The sequence below is a fragment of the Pteropus vampyrus genome, unplaced genomic scaffold (assembly GCF_000151845.1).
Source record: "Pteropus vampyrus isolate Shadow unplaced genomic scaffold, Pvam_2.0 Scaffold77, whole genome shotgun sequence".
Classification (NCBI taxonomy): domain Eukaryota; kingdom Metazoa; phylum Chordata; class Mammalia; order Chiroptera; family Pteropodidae; genus Pteropus; species Pteropus vampyrus.
In genome coordinates, this window is record NW_011888858.1 from 5,207,480 (window position 1) to 5,223,361 (window position 15,882).

Here is a 15,882-nt window from a genome sequence, read left to right on the forward strand (position 1 = left end):
CGAAAGCCCGGTTGCGGTCATGGCCCCTTTAAGAGCATCTGCAGCTGCCACTGCTGCAGCCTCTGTCCCATTCAGCCACTCGGGACCAGGCAGCCTCATGTCTTTGTCCTCTGCTACTTTCTACCATTATGATATCTTATTTCTCTCCCTAGTTATAGGGGTTCTGTTCATCTATATCCCTGCTTGCTGTTTGCTCTGTGTTTCCGTCACAACTTTGATGTGGTCGCAAGAGGGATGAACAAAGCCTCTATCATCTACACCATTTTGCCCAGTCTTGGAGACCTTTTTTAAAGTACCTGTGCTGTGGTAGAAAGAACAGTAGGTTGAGGGGCCCTCTGTCCAAATTCTCCCATGAACCAGTGGGATGACTTTGGGAGTATGTTTAACCTACTTGTGCCTTGACCCTCTCATGTATGAAACGGGGATCTGAACACCCCATGAGGTTGTTCTGAAGATTAAAAGAGTTGAAACGTGTAAAGTGCAAAGAAGAATGTCTGTCACAAAATCAGTAATTCCATTTTATGTTAATAGCTCTTAGTTGCTATGATGATGATGATGATGATGTAAGAATGTCCAAATGTCCAAATTTTTATAAGAGTTTATTTGAGCCAAACAGAGGACATGCCTGCAGGCAATATTTCAACACGCTGAGAAAAATGCTTTCTAGAATGAGAGTTTTCAGTTTCCTTTGTGCATTTGGTATTAAGGAGGGAATTTAAGGAAGATAAAATGAAGGTGGGAGAAAGCAAGGCCGGGATTGAATTACAGGATAAGTAATAAGATTATGTGCTCTCTTGAGGGAGGTTGTGCTTCTGAGGGATCTGAAAAAGAGGCATTTCAAAGGTGTGTTAACCTAGATGCATGAACACAATGGACAGGGCTTGCTTAATGCAAAGATAAACCTTTTACTAAAGAAGTTATAGACTTGGGTGTGACTATCCACCAGGACCTGCCAAGCTAGGAATTTATGATCAGATCACCCTGTGAGATTACTTTAGGGCACTGGGCTTATCAGATATATTATAGAGCCTCTTTTTTTATCCACAATTTAATTAACTCTGCATCAATTAGCTTTGTGATCTTGGACAAGTCAATTCATTACTCAAAGCCCTTAAGCTCCTGCCCTCTGAGGGGCTCTCGTCCCACAGCAGTGAATGGCACTCCATTCTCAGCTCTGAAATTGGGGGAAACTCCAAAACTGCACATTCAAGAGGCACAGGGACTGAAGAGGCACACTTGCAGGAAATGAGGGCACCATCAGAAGGGGGATGTCCACGTAGGAGGTGAGGGAGCTAGGGACAAGCAAGTCTGCCATCGTCCCTCCTGCTTTCCCACTGGAAGAATTGTGTCTTCTCTATTTCCCTCCCACGTCTTCCTTGCACCCTGGATGCCTGAAAAAGCTGACAAAAGCTGAACATCCTATCCTGGTGTTGTTCATGTCTATAATTTCAAGGAAACAATCACATTTCATCAATTTCTTTGAGGAAACAGGTTCCATAATAATAATAAAAAAAAGGCCCAAACTTCTGAGAAAGAGTCTCTATTGACATTTATAAGGCTTTGCTAATGTTTAACTTTTCTTTTCTGATAACTGTTTTAGCACTCTGTCTCCTGTGGCAGCAAATGCATTACCCGAGACTGGATGCACCTTGCCAAGTCGGGAGGGACTTGCTCATGGGCAACCCACAGGAATCATTGGGTGCCTGGGCTGTGCCAACATGGGAAGAAGGAAGCAAAGGAAGGAGAGTCCTGGGCTAAGGGCTAGGAGCAGACCCAACTAAGGCACCTAATGCCCCAGACGAGCTAATCATTTTGCCCCTGACTTGATTAGAAATAGTATTTAGTTGCTAGTATCAGAGATGTGACTGTGGTACCTTCAATAAGAGTCTTATTCTTCGCTCACTTAAAATAAGTCTAGAGGGCTTCTATAGTGACTCTACAAACTCATTAGGAACCCAAGCTCCTTGTAGCTTTATACTTCACCATCCTAGTTCATTGCTTTCATTTTCAGGTTTGCCTCATGATCTAACATGGCTGCTGGGAGCTCCATCCATTACATTCACATTCCAGGCAACATGAAGAAGAAACCAAGGAAGGGCAAAAAGAATATGCACACCCTCTGCCTTTCCAGAAGTCCCACACAATAACTCTGCTTACCTCTCAATGGACACAGCTCAGCCATGCAGCTGCTCCTGACCGCAGAGGAGGCTGTGGTTTGATGGAAAGGGGAGAATGAGGACTATTAGTCGTAGCATAGCTTCCAAGCTACTATCCTGAGCAATTTCGCCCTGGACCCAAATTTGCACGCCTACCTAGCAACAAAGCACAGTATTTACTTATTACTCAAATATTCCCCAGAGAATGTCAAAAGATTTCTTCCAACCATGTTATATGATGCTCTCCTACAGAGCAATTCTAGTAAATAGTTTGCTCCATGTTGGTACACTTCCAAGGATGCTTTAGCTTAATAGCAATGTTTAAACTCTCTTCAAAAATGGGTCATCCGAGAATTTACCCAGCAGGTTTAGTCATAACTCTGGCTCTGACTAAAGATGTAGGCCCTAGTCTCAGCAATGACACCATCTGTCTGGATCCTTTATTCATTCAACACATATTTGTTAAATCTCTAACCTGCCCAAGACATTGTGCTGGGTGTTGTGGACGCAAGAACCAACATATACCATGCCACTGCCCTCACGAGCACTTAAATGCCTAGTGAAGAGGTGCTGAGGGACCACGTGTGAGGCTCCCTGGCAGTTCATTGGCAGGGTCCTTGACCCTATCTAGGAGTGTCCCTAGAAGGCTTCAAAAAGGGTGACCTCCAAGTTGAGAGTTAGAGGTCAAACAGAGGTTATTCAGACTGTGGATAACAAAGATGTTGCAAGATCAGAGGATGGTAGGTCCTTCTGGACACAGTGCGGAGAAAGGACTGGAGAGGGGCAAGTATGGCTGCAGGGAGGTCAGTGGCGAGGCCATTGCTTTACCCAGATGAGCAGAGAAGAAGCAGAGGCAGAAGGGGATGCATCCGAGAGCGTTCCAGAGGCAGCCTCGCAAGAACTTGGTGACCGGTTGTTGAGGGGCATCTGCCTGGGGTGGGAGGAGGAATTCAAACATGCTGGTGGGTTTCTGGCTTCAGAAGCTCTAGATGGAGATGTGTCCTGGGGCTGGATAACACGAGAGACAGGCCAAGACCTGTGGCCAAAGCTTCTTCCTCCAGCTGTGGCCCCAAGACACCAGGTTCAAAGACAGTACTGCAGGGAGAAAGGAGGCTGGGAGAAAATACTGAGTTCAGTTCTAGGCAGGTTGTTGTTTGAAGGGCCTGTGCAGATAACCAGGAGGTAGTCAAAGATGCCATTCTGGGGCACAGGAAAATGATTTTGAAGTCATACATATGTCTTCTCACATTTGCTACCCTCAGCATCACATGTGTAAAACAGCTATGCTGGGCTGTGTGATGTGGTCCCCAGGCTCCTTCCTGCTCTAATATTCTCTTCCCCTCCGCCCTCACCGTCCCAAGGCTGATGCACCACGTGGGAGCAAAGCACGAGGGAGTCAGTCCGAGAGGCCCAGCCTAGCCCGATTCACCAAATTCCTGTAATCAGTTTAGTTACACAACAAAATTCAGATCAGAGTGAGGATTAGCAGAGGAAGTTTGTGAACAGTGCTTTGAACTTCCCAGATGAAAGCCCCCTCCCCCGTTCACTCAAAGAAAGCCTGAGGTATTAAACATGACATAAACACATTGCCACCCCCTGGCCTCGCTGTGCAGCCCTGTGCAGCCAGCTGGGTGATCAGCTGGCATTCCAAATTGCCTTCCCAGCATGGCATTCCACCCAGGTCTCCCAGAGGGGGAAAATGGATTTTGTCCTCAGCCCGCTGCTCCTGGAATTGCAAACATTCAGTGAGCCGGCCCCCAGGCCTGCCTTCTTTAGGACTCCTGCCTGCAGCCCAGGACAGCAGAGTAAGAGAAACGTTCATGTCCCCACCACCTCCCCTTCTCACTCACAGAGGGAAAGAAGAGGCCCAGCCTGCTACTGGCAGGTTATTGTTCCCAGATAGAGACTGTCAAACCCGGTCAGCTTCAGATACACACTGAGAGCACAGCATCCGCATTCCTGGAATGTGTGACTGCCCAGCTTCACCTTCCGTGGCCCTCAATTCAATAACATGTCAAGTTCCTTCAGTCTCACCCAGAGCTAAAACCCTCTCACCCACTCAGAGCCTGTGCATTTGGAGCACACAAGCACTGTGGCTGTCTAAATATTTAAGCCAGGGTAAAGGAAAGCATATTTAGTTGATTGAACTGAGTTCTCCGAGCTGAGTGGGTCTCACCTGTTAGTGCTGGTCTTGTGATGAGCTGTGGAAACCAAGAGCTGTTGACTGTGCTCACTGGGCCGTAGGCCTGATGGTCATGAATGCTCTCCCGGGAGGTCGGCAGCCTGCGGTACCTGGGGGAAGGAGCATGGCAATTTGGCTGGGCTGCTGGCACCACAAAAAGCCTTGCCGAGGACTGCTGGAGAGGTCCTGTGCCCTTCGTTCCTCACTCGACGTACCCAATCTGCCATAATAGGAAGCCACTCCACCCTGGTCCTGGCATAGCCTCTCCGAGCTGTGATGCTGCTCCCACTCTGCAGACTCTTTCCACCGTGAGTCTATTCTCTTTGAGTAACCTGAAACAAATCAGGCTCCTGTTCAAATTGCAAGGGTACCTGGGGGACAGATGAGGTGCACCTGCGGCCCAGGAATGATGCATGATTTGCTCAGTATCACACAGCAGTTGGTGATGAAACTGAATCTATAATCTCAGACTTTGACTTTCCTTCTCTTATGGGTAGAATCGTGTCCTCCAAAAGATACATCAAAGTCCTAACCCTTGGTGTTTGTAAATATAACCTTATTTGGAAACCGAATCTTTGCAGATGTGATCAAGTTGAGGTGAGGGCACTCCAGTCCAATGTGACTGGTCCCTTATAACAGGAGAGAAATATGGACAAGACACACACATAACACAGAGGAAAATATCCATGTGAAGATGAGGCAGAGCTTTAGAGTTCCACAGTCACAAGCCACAGAACACCTGCATGAAGCCACCGGATGCTGGAAGAGGCAAGGGAGGGTATCCCCTCAGAGCCTTCGGAGGGAGCATGGCCTGGCCAACACCTTGATTTCAGACTTCTAGTTCCAAAACTGTGAGAGAATAAATATCTGTTGTTTTAAGTCATCCATTTGATGCAGCGGCCCTGGGTAACCAATACACCACTTGCTGGCATTTCTGATACAAGAACTGTGAAATTCTGGATGGTAATGCAGTTTCGTGGAGGCAATGAGAAATGGCTCATTATGGGCTTGGGGCATTAGAATTCCTACCAGGTTTAGTGTGATGTGCAAGTCATCTTTGAGGGGTACCCGATACTCCAAGACTCCTCTTTATCCTGAGAAATGCCTTCCATCGAGACCTGATGTTATGAGCTCCTTATCAATTTTTAAACTTTAATTTATGAATTTATGTAAAATCCGAGGGACTTTTCCTCTTAATCCTTTTTTAGGCTGCCCAACATAATTCTGGTCACTTGCATTTAAGTGGCCTTCTCACCAGAGGGATTTCAAGGCATTCACCAAACTCTATGGCCCATAGAAGTGGCCTCTGGGGTTAGGAAGTCCTGGTTTACATCTGCCCTCTGGCCTCACCCTATCCCAGCGGCTTCGTTAAACTGAGCCTTTAGTTCAGTGGACTCGGTAAAGAAGATAAGAACTGGAACAGAAAACACTGTGGCTCAGGCTGACTGTAGGCTGCGGGTTTAGGCAAATGGATGGCTTGCAACTAACCTTAATATCAATTCCATTTCTCACGAGGTGAAAATTATGAGCTGGCAATTTTGTGAGAATCCATTGCTCAGCTCCTGCAGTCTGTGATGATGTTTCTTACAAGACATCAGTTGGTGGTTTGCATCCGGGGATGGCTGTGATCATGTCCTAACACTCAGCAATACTAGTCTAAGATAATCCTCAAGCCCGCTGCCTTGTCACCGACACACATCGGCTCAGGTTGTTGCCCAAACCCAAACCTCCTGTTTGCATAACTTTGGGAGTAACTTCCTAATGACTCTGTTTTATTTTCTTGCCTCACCGCTCTTCACTGAAACTTCTTGTTTACTATGGAATTGCTAGGAATCTAAACACAGCAAGGGACAGTTCTCCCTGCTTCACGAGGCATGAGTTGAACTAAGTGGAACCATACCTTTGCTGTCCTCCCAAACCAACAGGTGGAACCAATTTAAAACCTCATGATTGTGCGATGTGTGTGCAGAACTCCCCTGTGTGTTTTAATATTCCTCCCAAGAAGGACATAATGTTCTTGCCTGTGTTTTGTCTACCAAGGACAGGCGCTGCACTCCAAAGGTAATAGTTCTAAACAAGACACACACATAACAGTACTACTGCTTAAACCAATTATGATACGGGCATACGACACACCAGCGAAAGTCATGCTTTGGAAGCAAATTTAATGATATGGGAAAATGTTTATGGTCTGCTGTTAAGTGAAAAAAAAAAAGCTGTTTACTAAACAGAATATACAGTACAGAAACAATAATGCAAAAATTATGTACATATTTATAGAAACTCTGGAAGGCTACACTCCTAAATATAAATATTGATGAAATACTCAGGGCCGTGAACATGCAACAGCTCTGTGCGTGCAAGGCGCAAGGACGTCACTTGAGAGGACAAGCAGTGGCTGACCCTGGCCCGGAGCCGTGCCTGCTGGGAAAGTCTACCTTTCTCTAGTCATACACGGCACCATACAGACTGGCATCAGCCCCAGAGATTATGGGTGAGTCTAAATTTTCTTCTATGTGGCTTTTTATGTTTTGCAAAAGTTCTTCAAGGAGTATGTGCTACTTTTGTGCCAACTAAAAAAATTCATATACAATATAACTAATTTAAAAAACATAAATAATGGAAATTTGAACATTGATTTAATGATATTAAGGAATTATTTTTAAGTAACCTAATGATATTGTGGTTATACTTTTAAAAGAGTCATCAGCTATAGCAGGGGTCCCCAACCCCTGGGCCACAGGTCAGTACCAGTCCATGGCCTGTTAGGAGCAGAGCTGCATAGCAAAAGGTGAGCAGCTGGCTGGCAAGTAAAGCTTCATCTGTATTTGCAGCCGCTCCCCAGCGCTAGCATCACCGCCTTAGCTCCACCTCAGATCAGTCCCCGGTGCCAAAAAGGTGGAGACCACCGACCAATAGAGATGCATGCTGAAATGTATATTGATGAAATGATACGACATCAGGGATTTGCTTCAAAATAGTATGAGAGGTAGTTCAACTACAGAACTGCACAGGATCCTTCCAATGCCCCTTTCCCTGTTTCTATTTTCTTATTTTCCATAGTTCTTGTACCTTCTAGCAAACTATATCGTTTATGTATAATGTATATTGTTATTCTCCCCTCCCTCCCACTAATTGTAAGCATGTATGACCCGGGCAAGGATTTATGTCTGTTTTATTCATGATATAACATAAGAATCTAGACCTAGAGAAATGCTTGACACATAATAGGTGCTCACAAAATTTTTATTGAATGAATGAATGCCACATGTTATGGGGAGCCAGTGGCCCAAACAGCTCCTGACATACAAGCAGGAGTCGATAAATACCGTTGACTAAAATGAGATTAAATAGTCTTGAAACCGTCCTTAGGAGAACCCTGGGAGATCCTAATTAGAGAAACAGAGTTAGTCCTTTCTGGAGCTAATTTTTCTAGTTTTAATTTTTTTTTTTTTCCTCATCAGATTTCCAAATCCTGAGCTGCCCACATTAGGAGCAATGATCCTCTGCTGGTGATTCAGCACAAGTGATCGCTGAGCTGGCTGAGCTGAAAATTACGCCCTCCAGATTAGAAAAGGTTGCATTTCCAGAAACTATATCTTGGTTTCTTAATAAGGTATAATTAATCACACCAATGAGCATAATGACCAAAAATAGTTTTCAAAGAGCAGCCTAATGCTGGATAATTATAAATCAGAGGGTTTAATGAGTCCAAGTTGCTGCTAGATGGAGCATTGATGGCCCAAGCTGAGCAAACCAAAACTTTCATGGAGAATAAAGACAGGGCATGCTCTGTGCCTCGTTTGCGGACTGCTGCCACCCCACGGTGCCCCACGCTAATGCTCACTCTCATTTGTCCTGTATAAGCTGCTTTGGGATATGCTTATTTCTTTATTTCCTGAAATAATGGCTTCTAAGACTACAATTAATAATAATCGTCTGCTGATAATGCAATTTTTACCTTTGGCAAAGTTCCCAGAGCAACCGAAGTCTTTAAATAAAAATCTATTTCTTATTTTTAATAACAGTAAGATATGTCTTGAGGGGTATTTTTAAAATGCAGATGAGCAAAAAGAAGAAAAAACTTTTAATTACCTGTAATCCTACTGCCCAGAGACAGCCGTGCCCATCATTCACATCGTGTCTCACCTCCACCTGTTTACATCTCAATGCTTCCTCACTTCCTGCCCATCTCACTCTTTGTTCAGATATTTTAGCTGTGTTCATGGTAATTAAAAGATAGCATGTGCCACAGTAAGCAAAGAGGCCAACGACGACCTGCTGAATTCCTCAGTCCCACATTGTGCCCTCTACTCTTGGATCTGCTCCTGCAGGAACCGTCTTCTTCCTGCATTAGTCTGAAAGTATTAAACCATAGACCTCCACAGTACAGATGGTATGGCCCAGGACCTAAGCTCCCCCCAGAACACATCCTGGTTCTAGGTCTGTCTCAAGATTACTACGGACCTTTAGCTTCCAGCAACCAAAAAATGAAAAGAATAAAATCCGTCCATCATTCATTTGACAATATTACTGACTGCCTACTCTCTGCAGTGTTCACATTATCTATTGCTTTAAATAATTATTTATCATTACTTCTTACACATTTGTCCTTTGGCTGGGCTCTGCTGAGAGGTTCTTGCTTTGAGTCTCATGTGGTTACAGTCAGATCCCTGCTGGGCCTGGAGTTATCCAAAGTCTCATCCGGGCTGGCGCCCAAGATGGTTCCCTTTTGTTGCAGGAGCCTCGGTCCTCTGGTACTCCATGACTTCCCCTCCTCTTCACATAATGTTTCATCTTCCAGGCCTTTCCTATTGGCTTGATCTTTGCACAGCATGGTGGCTGCAGGGTGCTTGCACTTCTTACATGACAACTGGCTTCCGAAGGTAGAAAGCAGAAGCCGCCTGCCCAGGAAATGGCCACACCTCAAACAGGTACAGTGTCACTTCTGCCACATTCTATGAGTGATACCTGTCACAGCTCCTGCCCAGATTGAAGGAGGTGGAGAAACAGTCTCCACCTCTTGATGGGAGAGGGGCAATTGCACTGCAGAAATCTGTGTGGGATGGGAAATAGCGTTGCTAACTTGTTTGGAAACTACAATCTGCCATAGATGGGCACTGTGTGCAGCCAGGGTTGAGGGCCCCCTCAGTCCTTAGAGCTAACATCTAGTAGGCAAGCTAGACATTTAACAAGTAATTATGAAATAAAACATATATTTCTACATTTAAAAGCCAGGTCCTAGAAAGGAAAAGAACAATGGGAACAGAAAAGAATTTTTAAAAACCTTGGTCAAGGAATGCCTCTCTGAAAATGGAGCCCAGAGACTGAGACCCCAATGGCGAGCAGGAGTTATGCAGGTGGAACAGAATGTGAGCAAGGTAGAGTGGGATTAAAGTGTAGTAAGCAAAAGGAAGATGGGAGCAAGGTGAGGTTTAAAAAGTATGCCAGGGCTCAGTCATGCAGAGCCTGGCAGCCCTTATTGCTATCTAGAATTTTTTTTTTTTTCTCAGTGCAATAGAAAAACACTTGTTTGGTTTAGGTTAGGTTCAGCTGCAAGTGACAGAACCCCAAATAACAACCTATTAAACAAGGCAGAAATATATCTCTCCTTCACATGAACTGAGTTTGGCATAATCCATCAGAGGCAAGATGCCTGTTTATAGTATCAGGGAACTAGCACCTTCTAAATTTCATCTACCATCATCAGAAATTTACCCCTACTTCACGTTTACCCCTACTTCACGTTTCAAGATGGCTGCTTGAGCCCTAGCCATCACATTCACATGGCAGTTGGCAGAAAGGAAGAACGAAGATGTTTTATCCTTTTCAGGATACATGTCATTTCTATTTACTATCATTCATTGGCCAGGACCTAATTAGGTAGCCACGCCCATCTGTTAGGGAGGTTGATGGAGTCTTTATTCCAGTTGCCCAGGTGCCTAGTTAAAAACTGGATGTTTTATAACTAAAGAGGAGAATGAATAAACAGCTATAGTACTGAAAGGTTTTAAGAAAGGGACTATTTCTCACATTGCCCAAACCTGCCTTAAAACAGGACATTGGTTTTATTGTCAAGGTTCCTGAGTTCTACAGTGCCCCTCCAACACATACACTACTGTTCTCTGGGTGACCTTGGGGATTCTCTTAACTTCTCTGGGACTTCAAATCCTCATCTGCAAAAGGGAGGCTACCCTGCACTTCTCATAAAAGAGATAAGCGAATTAGTGAGGTAATAATAATTAAAGGTCTTAGCAGGGAGTGGAATTGAATAATCGTTTTAGGGAGGATGTTGCTTTTGAGGAATAAGTAACGATAATACCCAGTCTATGATCTATTTAGAGATTTGGAAGCACCAAGAAAATAAACAACATGCCATCTTCCCAATGGTCCTTCTGTAACCCAGCAACCAGCAAGAAGTCCTTAAGTGCACAAAATTGAGATGATGTCTACTCCCCTTAAGTGGACAAAACTAAGCTGATATCATCAACTTCCTTAGAAAAGCTAAGTTAAACTGACCTGCTCCCTGAGCTGTTAGCAGTCACAGGCCTTTGGTCACAGAACTCAGATTGCTGAGATAAATGACCAGAATGGAGTTTCCAGGAAAGATAGACATGTTCACATGCCACACAGACAGAAGCAGAATTTAGCATGAGTCGGTCTCTAATCTGTGTTTTGGGAGCAAAGACGGATTACAGACAAAGTAGGGACAGAACTAGAGTTTATTTGTTCTTGTTCTGAAAAGCTCCCTCCACCTAATAGTATAGTAAGATGAGCTGTTTACGGACTGCCTACTAAGCTACGTGGCAGACTCTGAGCAAAGCTCTTTAAACACTTGTTTCATTGAACATTCTGCAGTCCAAAGAGGCAGGTGCCAAGCATGCCTCCCTTTTATAGGTGAGGAGATTGAGGTCTAAGACCCCAGTCACAACAGGCTAATAACATTATTTGTCCCCCAAATAGCCCTTGAAATGTAAACCCCTAACTACCCTGCCTCCAACCACCTAAAGTCTTAGCATACCTCATTTCCAATTCAGCACACAGGTCTCGAAGGCTCTCTATGTGCCAAGCCCTGGACTGGGTATTAATATTGTAAAGACAAAAAAGACACAGTCCTGGTTTTCAAGTTCACAGACTGGTGGAAACATACACTAGGTAAATGTGCTGCTGGGTATTCTGTGTGCTTGTTACATACATGGGAGGAAGGCCTAACGCATCCTGGACACTGCCAGGAACAGTCCGGGAAGGCTTCCTGGAGGAGGCAATGCCTAAGCCAAGTGTAACGACTCTGATTCAAATACACTTGAATGTGTCTGAAATAGCATACATGCTTCACACACACACACACACACACACACACACACACACACACACACACACACAGCTGTTTTGTAACTACCCTCATCAGTCTGATCCTCCTCATTTATTTACTAACAGAGCTCTAGTCACCATTGGTAAGAATGGCTGGATGGGCTTTCCTGAACCCCAGCCCACCTATTTTATGGGTCAGCCCATTTATTTTATGGTGTTTCATCGTATGTTCCAGAAGATTCGGGAACAAAAGGCAGCCTCCAGGGGAAGACAGCCAGAACATCACCTGCCCCGTCCGCATCCTCGACTGGAGAGCCTGGGCCCCTGGGTGAACCAGGTCAATTTGTCCTTCGATCATACTTCCTGATCATGGGCTTGTTATGACCTTAATTCTCATCTTTTATCTCCACAACAATTGTTTCCACAGAGAACGTTTTGTCCTGTTGGAAAACACAAGGCTTAGAATTGAGAAAAATGAAATTTTCAATTTTCAATTGCTTTTTGGGGGGTCCTCAGATGGAAAGGTCTATCTTGCCTCTACCCATCTGAATGTTCTTTCTCTTTTACCTTCTCAAAGGGGTAAGAAAAATGAAAAAAGCCTGGAATTCCAGCCCATTGCGAGAGATCCAGAAAGGGCACAGCAGGAATGCTGGGGGCAGCCCGGGTGACCAGCCTTTCCCCTCAGAGGCACGGTATCCAGATATTCAGATGGCGTTTAGTAGCACAGAGAACGTGGGCCTTCACAGAACTTCTGTGTGCACAAGATTGGTGCACTGGGCTGAATAGAAGGGTGGAGAAAGGGTTCCTGCTTTGAGCTCGTACTTGACAGTATGATGGAGAAAACTTCGATTGTCCTGTTGGAGATGGCAGGGTAGGTATTATGAGGTGGGGGTTACAGCCTTCCCTTAAGATCAGAAGAAAGATAATAGACTTATTGGGGTGATCACTTTGTGAGGTATATAAATGTCTAATCACTATATTGTATACCTGAAACTAATATAATGTATATCGACTGTAATTGAAAAATTAATTCTTAAAAAAGATTAGAAGAAAGAAAAGATAAAGGGAAAGAGAAGAATAGAGGGTAGGAAAGAACGAATGAATGGGAGGAGAGAGGAAAAGTAAACTTAAGAACCAGAGTTTCTAAAACCAGCTTCTGTCATTTCTAAAGGTCTAAAATCCTCATTTCATGAAAAAAATTTTAAGAATCTCCCATTAGGACTAGAACTCTAATGTGACATTATGGTGTGAATAAAGCATCTGAGTTTTGGAGAAAAGCAGAACTGATTTTAAATCTTGACATTAGACACTGCTACTTCTTAGCTGAGTGACCTAGGATAAGCCTGTTTTCTTGTGAGTAAAAATGAGTATGACAACACCTGACTGGAGAGGCAAGAATGCCTGAGAGCTTAGGTTGTGGGCTCTGAGAGGACACTGGTGGGCCCATCCTTCCCTTGTAGTGTTGAAAACCCTGATGGCCTGACCCAGCTGCACCCTACTGTCACCTGGTGAGAGGGATCACCAAGGAAAGCATTTCTATGCTGCTGAAGGGTTGGAGGACAGCAGGCCTGAGCTGAGAAGGGCGGCAGTCCCAGCAGTGCTGTAAGAGGTGAGATTATACTAAGTCTGTGGGTGAAAATAGAGCTGTGGTAGGCAGCCATCACTCTGCTAGCTGTGACCAGGCATTTAGTTAATCCACTATGTTTCTCACATACCACTTTTCTTCTCTTATCCCTGTTTATAGCCCTGTGATACTCTGGGAAACAATGCACCTCTCCATTCATTTATATCCTATATTCCAGATGTGAAATTCAGATCTGAAATTCAGTTTTGAGGTTGATTGCTTTTGTTCTTTCTTCAGTAGTTGTTCCCCTCTCTTGGCTGTGTTGACCAGTGCTGAATGCACTCCCTTAAACAGGCATTTGGCTCATATTCAAATTCTCGAGCAGAGTCCAGTTTACTGTAGGGGCTGTGTTAAGAGATGTATGTGCATGTGAGCATGCATGTGTGTGTGCATGCATCTGTGTGTGTATGTTCCCATCCAGTATGGCACCTTCTGTCAGCTCTTCCATCCTCTTCACAGCCTCTTTTAATAAATTCACTCTCAATCTTTTGAAACATTTCATCTTTAAAACCTCATGAATGTTAAGATTCTATCTGGGCTTCAGGAATTATATGTTTAAAAAGTCAAATTGCATGACCATTAATCTAGGAAATATTAACTCTTTTTTAATCTTTCAAGTTTCACAAGCAAATCTAAATGCATCTTTTTCCTTCTTTGTTTAGTAAGTTAACTAGTCAGTCTGGCATTGTCCTTATTCTTGATGTTAAGAAACCCCACAGTACTTCTTTGGCACCATACAGGCTTCTGACAGCTCTTCAAGTGGCTTGTAATCAGAAAGGAAAAAAAAGTGATGTTTTCCAAGATGAGCTTTAAAAAAGATAATTCTCCTGGAGTTAATAGATTAGAAAACTTGTATGTAAGTAATGATTAGGAATGAGCTTTAATACAGTAATTGCTTAATATAATGACACAGTCTAAATATTTTTTACTTGCAACATTCTAGAAACAACATATCAAGGTAATTTGTGCTATGAAATAAGATACTTCTCTCTGATTTAAGATATTCTAGAGCTCCAAAGAGAAATAGAATGTAACGCCTATTTTGAGATCTTGCCAAAAGAAAGGAAAAGAAAAGCTAAACCTTATTAGAACTTGGAAAATCTAGTGTGCTTAAATGAAATGGTTCAGTACGAATTATCAAGGACTTTGCAATATAATGAAGCCATTTTGGCCTTGGATATATGAAATACAGTTGTAATATTCTAACTTCTTAGAACCCATTGAGTATTTCACAGGGATCTGGTTTTTCATTTCAGCTATTCAGATATGTTTAGTTTTTTCATTAAATGTAGTATGTGTCATATGAAGAGGAAAGCAAGCACATTTTAATGTTGAGGCAGAGATTCTTTTTTAAAATAACTTTTTCTTACAAAAAGTTATACAGATTTATAGAGAAAATTAAAATCACCCACAATCACACCATTAGGAAGAACCATTATTAGCATTTGGTATCATACTTCCAGTCATTTTTGTGCATAAAAATGTAATTTTTAAAAATTAGGGAATTATAACGTATACAGTTTTGTATCCTGGTTTGTTGTCTTTATTGTTTCTACTAAACACATGCAAGGAAGACTTCTCCATATCGTATACATTCTTCTATAATGTCATTATTATTGGCTACATAGTTTTCCATCGTGGGAATGTACCACAATTTAAAAAAAAAAAATCAGCTCCCTGCTATGCATCACTTGGGTTCTTTCCTGGCTTTTTTGTTCTCTTGTTGGCTATTACAAACAATGGTGCAGATGTGCCTTTGTGCATATCTGTAATTAGTTCTCTGGAATAAAGGGTAGGAAAATTTGTAAAGCTATTCGTACATAAGACTGAATTACCCACCAGAAAAGCTACACCAATTAACACTCACTCAGGAATGTATAAGAATAGTGGAGAAGATGAACATGAAGACACTGGGTTCAAATCTTGGCTCTACCATTCTCCAATCATGTAATCTTGAGCAAATTACAGAAATTTTCTGTGCCTCAGGCATCACAACTGAAAATTGGGAGAAATAAACGTATTTCTTTCATGTGGCTGTCTTGAAGATTAAATGAGATAAAGTGTTTAGCCTGAAAATGGTATATCATCATCCAGGAGAATCTTACAACCAGATGCTTCCACTCATTGATTTAGTTTGCTCAACAAATATTTATCGAGTGTCTTCTGTGTGCCAGGCTTTGTTGTTGGCACTTGGGGGTATATCAGTGAACAAAACAGATGAAAATCCTTGTCTGTATGGAGGTGTCATTCTAGTGCAGGGAGGGAGGAGATAGACGATAAATAACAAATATGAAAAACAAGTAATTGTATGGTACATTATAAGGTGATGAGTGTGCTATGAGGAAAAAAAAGCAGAGGAGAGTAAAGATTTTCAGGAATTCAGGGGGCTCGGGTTGGAATTTTAAGAAGCATAATCAGAATAGACGCCAGTGAGAAGGTAACTGTTGAGCAAAGACTTGAAGGAGCGAGAGAGTTAGACAAGCAGATAACAGAAGAATGGCTCCAAGCAGAAGCGCGCCTGGAGCCAAGGGCATGAGAGGGGTGGGGAGGAGTAGGAGGAGGTGACAGCAGAGGAGACAGGGGCAGATCACGTGGGCCTTTTCTGAGCC

The 15,882-nt window shown here is 43.3% G+C and overlaps 1 long non-coding RNA gene across 1 annotated transcript in view; it reads left to right on the forward strand.

The window, feature by feature from the left end:
- Positions 1–2,950, forward strand: part of LOC111741358 — a 36,149-nt gene extending 33,199 nt beyond the window's left edge. Inside the window, exon 3 of the long non-coding RNA XR_002780972.1 lies at positions 2,012–2,950. This is a non-coding gene — a long non-coding RNA (uncharacterized LOC111741358). The remainder of the gene's footprint in view (positions 1–2,011) is intronic.
- The last annotated feature ends 12,932 nt before the right edge of the window (positions 2,951–15,882 follow it).